Source organism: Acanthochromis polyacanthus, chromosome 2 (genome assembly GCF_021347895.1).
Source record: "Acanthochromis polyacanthus isolate Apoly-LR-REF ecotype Palm Island chromosome 2, KAUST_Apoly_ChrSc, whole genome shotgun sequence".
NCBI classification, from domain to species: Eukaryota; Metazoa; Chordata; class Actinopteri; family Pomacentridae; genus Acanthochromis; species Acanthochromis polyacanthus.
Window position 1 is genome coordinate 23,694,933 of NC_067114.1, and position 6,375 is coordinate 23,701,307.

At 41.8% G+C, this 6,375-nt stretch overlaps 1 protein-coding gene across 1 annotated transcript in view; it reads right to left on the minus strand.

Moving 5' to 3' along the window:
- LOC110967146 (tyrosine-protein kinase CSK) overlaps positions 1 to 4,485 on the minus strand; it is a 46,662-nt gene extending 42,177 nt beyond the window's left edge. Inside the window, exon 1 of the mRNA XM_051941466.1 lies at positions 4,239 to 4,485. The gene's annotated coding sequence lies outside the window, so the exon portion shown is untranslated. The remainder of the gene's footprint in view (positions 1 to 4,238) is intronic.
- Between the last annotated feature and the right edge of the window lie 1,890 nt (positions 4,486 to 6,375).

Genomic DNA, 6,375 nt, shown 5'->3' on the forward strand with positions numbered 1-6,375 from the left:
TCCCTAAAGTACAAGTGCAGATTCTAAGAACAGTTTATAAATACAGAACAGTACCCGACAGACTGATTATTGCACCTCCCAAATTAAAGTGCTTGCACAAGAGTTTGAGACTTATATTATATATGTCCCTTCGAAGTGCCAGTATTGGATAATAGGTTATGTTGCGCTGCCCATTCAAAGTGCATGTGCTGAGGTAGTTAACAAGATAATTGCAAGCCACACATAAGAACATGAATCAAATAAATATCTGCTCTAACACGGTGACTCACCCATCACCCCCGAGCAACCAAAAAATGCCCCTCACCTGTTATTGTTGAGCAAGGCGACAGAAGTTGGAATAAGATTTATCAGACACAATGAAATAGATCATAGTGCGCACTGTGTGCGATATAAAATTCATGTGCTTCTAGCAATTTATTGATCTTCATTTTACAGCTACAAAAACATTATACAGGGTGTCCTTGACTTGCATCGGAATTCAGCTCCTACGGTGTGATGGAAGTTGATTTTCGCTGTAAGTCAGACGAAGGGACGAGTCGAACACGGATCGCGCGGCATCGTTTGACAGGCAGGGGGGAGTCGAATATTTAGATCTCAAAAAAATATTCAGATCCCACCATAAGGACCGACTATTCGGATATTCGGGTCCAGCCCTCGTGAAAATGTAAACAAAGCCATTACGTGCCTCATGATATCCATTAGTTTACATATTTGTACAACTACAGTAACAAAAACAGTCATTGCTTTACACTGAAAATGAAAATACTAGGGTCCAGCCCTAGTGAAAATGTAAACAAATTTTGTGTATCATCATTTCAATTGGTTTACTTGTACAACTACAGTAACAACAAAGAGCGATTTGCTCACACTAAAACACAACTTGGTAGGAAAATACCGGCGCAAATGTAAATTGTAAGTCTGACTTACACTTGGGAGCCATAATGAAGTTAGCAAATGTAGCAGCAAGTGTAAACAAAACTACTACTGTACATACGTATTCATCCACTCCACTTGCTAGCTAGTTCCACTGAACCAGTTTCAATGTAGCAACGAAATGCCGTACGTTAAACCAAGGAACAGCCCGTAATCAGTTCTGACAGCGAAACGATGTAAGTCAAGGATGACGTAAACCGAGGACTGACTGTACTAGACTGCTGAAATGCACACGACCATGAAATAAATAATGCTAAATGCATCTGTGCAGAGTGATGTGATACAATCTACTGTTTTTATTGCACCATCTGTGATGTCCTGTTGCTCATGAGTGTCAGGATACTGTTAAGCCCTGCACCAAAATCACAGCGATAAATCCATCCTCTGTTATTGCACTTGCTGATTAAAAAGACAGTGGGCATTGGAGAGAAGAGTCTGGAGGGGAAAAACGAGCTAAACGCGGTCATTGTGTCGAGGTCAGCGGGGCTTTGGACAGGCTTCAAATGTGCAATGAGATGGTCAGGGTACAGACAGAGGAGCTATTACTTCCCTGCTGAGCACATAAGCCCAGCTCAAAGATTACCATGAGACAGTAACACAGCTCAGCTCTTCACAGCTTTAAGGATCGAACAACCAGTGTCCCCCGCCCTTATAACTCATCGCTAAATAGAAGAGAGCCGACACATAGCTAGGCCTGCAGACTTGTCCTGTCACTTCCAGTCCTCGTCAAGCTGCACCTCGATTAGACTACTCCATTCTAGCCATCAGTCAGTCAGTGAGATGGGGAGAAAGGTATTGACAAAGAGAAGATAGGGAAAGAGCGAACTAAGTGTGGTCGAAAGTTTCATCTGAAAGGCTTCGGCCACCTTACAAGACCAGTTCAACTTTAGAGACAAAGAGCTACAGTCTCATTTCTCAGACCAGTCAGTTTAGAGGACTGGTACATTGCAGAGTGCACAGAAATAGCGTATTATTAGATTAATGCAAGCATGGCATTTTTCTCACATATAAATTACAGAAATGTATATATGAAAGCAAAAGAAATAAAAATAAAATGAAAAAATACCTTTACTGTTAGGAGTGACTTCCAAGGCACTGTGTTGTTCATCTTAGCAGCAGGTCAGCCATGGAAGGCACAGCATATGGGTAGCTAACATGTTGCAGTCTGGTTCACCAGATACCTCTGGGGATAATGAATGCTCTCACACATGCACCTCACTCCAACCAATCTTGGTAACAGACTTCTCTAACAGAAAACCCAAAGCTCCCATGCTGCCTCATCAGGACTGTGCACTTATTTTACTGACATGGGAGTTTAGACAGGTGGGCATGAAAACACGACAGCCAAAGTAACAAACAAAGGACAACTTCTCTTACAGCTGATGTTTTTTCTTAGAAACTGCAATTAAGCAAGTAAGAAGTAAAAATACAAAATAAAGAAGTCATCTCCAAACTATTGCATATACTTATAAAAACAGAGATATGTGATTTAAGTACCAAGCAGAATTAACCCAACTATCTATCCAATCAGTCATTTTGCCAGCGTCCATATCCAGATTATAATGCAAACGCTAATCGCTGGTCAAACCTGCTGAGGCAATCAGTTATTAAAATAGGCAACAAGATCTGGACAGATGATACTACAGATTTTGAGTTACCACAACACGCTAACATGTCAGATAACAAGCACAGGCACTGAGATAATAAGCTAATCATAAGATTTGTTCCCTGAAAACAACCCAGGAGTGAGATCAGGACTGATTAGGCATGCTACAAAGCAGAGCAGTCAGACAGTCTTCACGTAAACTTCATGGAACCACTATGTAAAGTACCAATACACTACAGAGAGAGACTACACTGCTTTTGTCAGTCATGCCATGGCTTGCAAAGGTATGTACATTTCAACATTTCAGACAGACGGATACCTTGAAGACTGAGGAGCTAATGCCAAAGCTTCAGCGGACCTCATGCTTGTGTATTTCATGAACTATCGATAACGTTTAAAATATACATATATCACAGGTACTGACAACGTATTTCATGCTCCTTTAACTGATTCTGCCAGCATCTACTGTGTTAAAGTGTCCTTGAAAGGGACTGGAGCTGTACCATCTCCCAGATGGTGTTCTGCTGACTAACCTGACCTCTGACCTCCCTGTGGAAGATGCAGACAGAAAAACTATTTCCCTGAGGGATAAACAGAGTATCACAGTATCATCACAAAGATGCTGTAACAAATATCTGCTGTCATCAACAACACTTTTGTAACACAGTTTTTTTCTTCACAGTTAAATACAATGAAGTGTTTTCCTAAAACCAAGAGAAACGCTAATGGTTCTAATGGCCAAAGACATCTTCTATTAAAACATGATCAGAGGAGAGATCAATGTTTCCTCATGACAAGGGGCTGGACCTCAGCTGGATCCCTGTGTTCTAGTGCATCGAGGAGCAGGCTAAAATAACTAGCTCCATTATCGGACATAGCATTCTTTCGTGCTTACCGTCCTTATTTTCAAGCAAAATGCCAAACAATACCCACAGGCCAGACCACAGTGTCTTCACAAGTCCAGCAAAGGCTTGCCATTTAAACGACACAGTAGCTGACCCTCTACAGTCAGCTGCTCCACATTATACACAATTCAAATCCAGGCATCCGCCAGAAACACATAAGCACATGCTGCATGGTTCCTTGTTGTACTGACTTCCCTACAGTACTGGATCATATCGTATCAAAAGGGAGGAGAGCCAAAGAAAAAGGTAAATAACACAAGCCGTGAGACATGACCGAGGTGTCCGACTATGGAATCAGAGGAGAGAAAAGGGGGTGACGACGAGGTTTGGGGCACAGCCGCACAATCGCCCGTAACACCAACTTAACTGTGGGGAACATAACGAACAACAGCACCATTTCAGCTTGTTTCGTCCGTGTGTTTCCTGCTTCACTGCCAATCCATATTATTGTATTGGGGAGTAGACGAAAGATAAAATCTTGTTAAACCTAGCATAACGCTAAATCGTGTCCGATAATGGATCTCATGACGTTACATTGCACATTAACTAGCAGCTAATGCTAACACACTCAGTCAGGTTTAACGTTAGCTCTACACAGCGGCACCCGGTTACAACAAAGCATTTTAATGCTATTTGTGAATGTAATGTAGTTCAGATTAAAACCGAGGACGGAACAAAAATAATGGCATTCCCTTGTGCTCTATCAGGACCCTCCTCCTGCTGAAAACGTTGCAGCGGCAGCGGCAGCAGCAACAAACCGAGACAAAACAGTCACACCGCTGTGGTCAACTCACCCAAAAGATACCAGGGTGCTGTCGAGCAGATGTGGCTGCAAATTAGCGATGAAGGCCCATTAGGAAGACTCCTGCGGTCGGGAAGCATCCAGGTTGCTCGGAGTAAAGATCAGACAATTCCAAACGTGGCTTTGCTTTGACGGTTGTCTCTCCTGTGTCCGTATATGTGTGTATGTTTGCGTGCGTGTGTCGGAGCTATGCGAGGCCTGCTGCTGGAAGGAAATGGTCTCCGCTCCGTCAGAGCAGGGCGCATGCGCAGAGCGGCAACCCAGCCACAGGGTGAGCGGTGTGTGAGCACAGCCGTGTGGACAACAGGTGACTGTCAACCGATGGACGACTTGTTACAGCGGAAGGCTTCCCCTCAGATAATAGGCCGCCTGATACACTTCTTACAGGTCAGAAAAATCCCCCGCTAAATTATACCCGGGTCAGGCCTGGGCCAAATAAATCTCAGAGTATAGAAAAAGTCTGGAGTGGTTCATGTTTAGGTGTCACTATTCAGCAAGTCCAGATTATACCCTCTTTGTGTTTTTCCTAAATTAGTCTGTATTTCAGTGTTTGGGGTTTGATTCCAACATAAGTTTAGACAAAATGACCTGCTGCTTCTAAATAATAATAATAAAAAAAATTTATTTGTAATGCACTTTTCATTTAGGCAAACATCTCAAAGTGCTACATTTAAGATGATGATCATGAAATAAAAACACACGGTCAAGTCTTCTTTTTAGTTATTTTACAATCAGGAGTACCTTCAGTACCAACATTATAAGTTAATTACATCAGGTCAGTGTGATGCTATAGTCTTTGTTGCTACATCACATCATTAAGACTTACAAGTGGAAAAATCAACTAAAATTTCTTCACAATTTACTGAGGTAATCCAGATTTTGTACCCAAATTTTTTGTCATTACAGAGTTTCAGATAATTGTTAAAGTTTCCATAGCAGACTATCCATCCATTCTATATACACCACTTTATCCTCACTAGGGTCGCGGGGGGGGGGGGGGGGGGGGGGTGCTGGAGCCTATCCCAGCTGACTCGGGCGAAGGAAGGAGACACCCTGGACAGGTCGCCAGTCTGTCACAGGGCTACATATACAGACGAACAATCACACTCACATTCACTATGCAATTTAGAGTAATCAATTAACCTCAGCATATTTTTGGACTGTGGGAGGAAGCCGGAGTGCCCGGAGAAAACCCACACGTGTGCAGGGAGAACATGTAAACTCCACGCAGAAAGAACCCAGGCCCAAGCTGGGATTTGAACCGGGGATCTTCTTGCTGCAAGGCGAAAGTGCTAACCACTACGCCTGCCACTGTGCAGCCCCCATAGCAGCCTATTTTATGAAAACAAGTCAAAATGCTGTAAAATGGAACTGTTAAAACTCAGAAAATATTGTCTTCTCCCAATCATGACTTCATGTGATGCTCACATACTTCAGACTTTTTCTTTTATATTTCCAAAAATGTGCATTTATCATACATGTAAGTGTGGAAAATGAAATGCTGAGTAAAAACAGGCATAAAACGTTAAGGCATTGTTTTTTTGCAACCAGTATTCTGCTTGACATTGTTCTACATTGTCATGTAGTGGGTGTCGTTTTAGTTTCAATATTGAGGCAACACACATTAATTGTGGGTGTGGGAGTCATATACTACATTTCCTACTTTCTGGTGAATTGTTATACAACAATTAGTATCTTCTCTGTATCAGTTTATGATGGAAACAACTTTAGTTATGTAAAGAAAAAAACTTAAGGCACCAGGTGACAATTCAGAATATACATGAATATAATGCAATCAGGCTCTTGCTTTCAAATGTTTATTCTCTGTCAACTTTGCCACTATTATTCCTGTTTAGTTACACATGCACATAGGCAAGATTTACTCCTCTTTTGTGTCCATAGTTTGGAACAATGCATGTGTTCTAAATATTGAGAGGGACACATCTCATGCCTTCTCTTTGAAATCTCCATCTATGTGTATGTAATACAAATATTAAAATATAAATTAAGTCTCCTAGAAGCCCAGTGTTTATTGTATGTCACTTTGGATGATTATTTTTGTCTGAGAATATGCATTGCATTATTGCCAGTCTCGTCTACCCATTTAGGCCACTGTAAATATATGCATT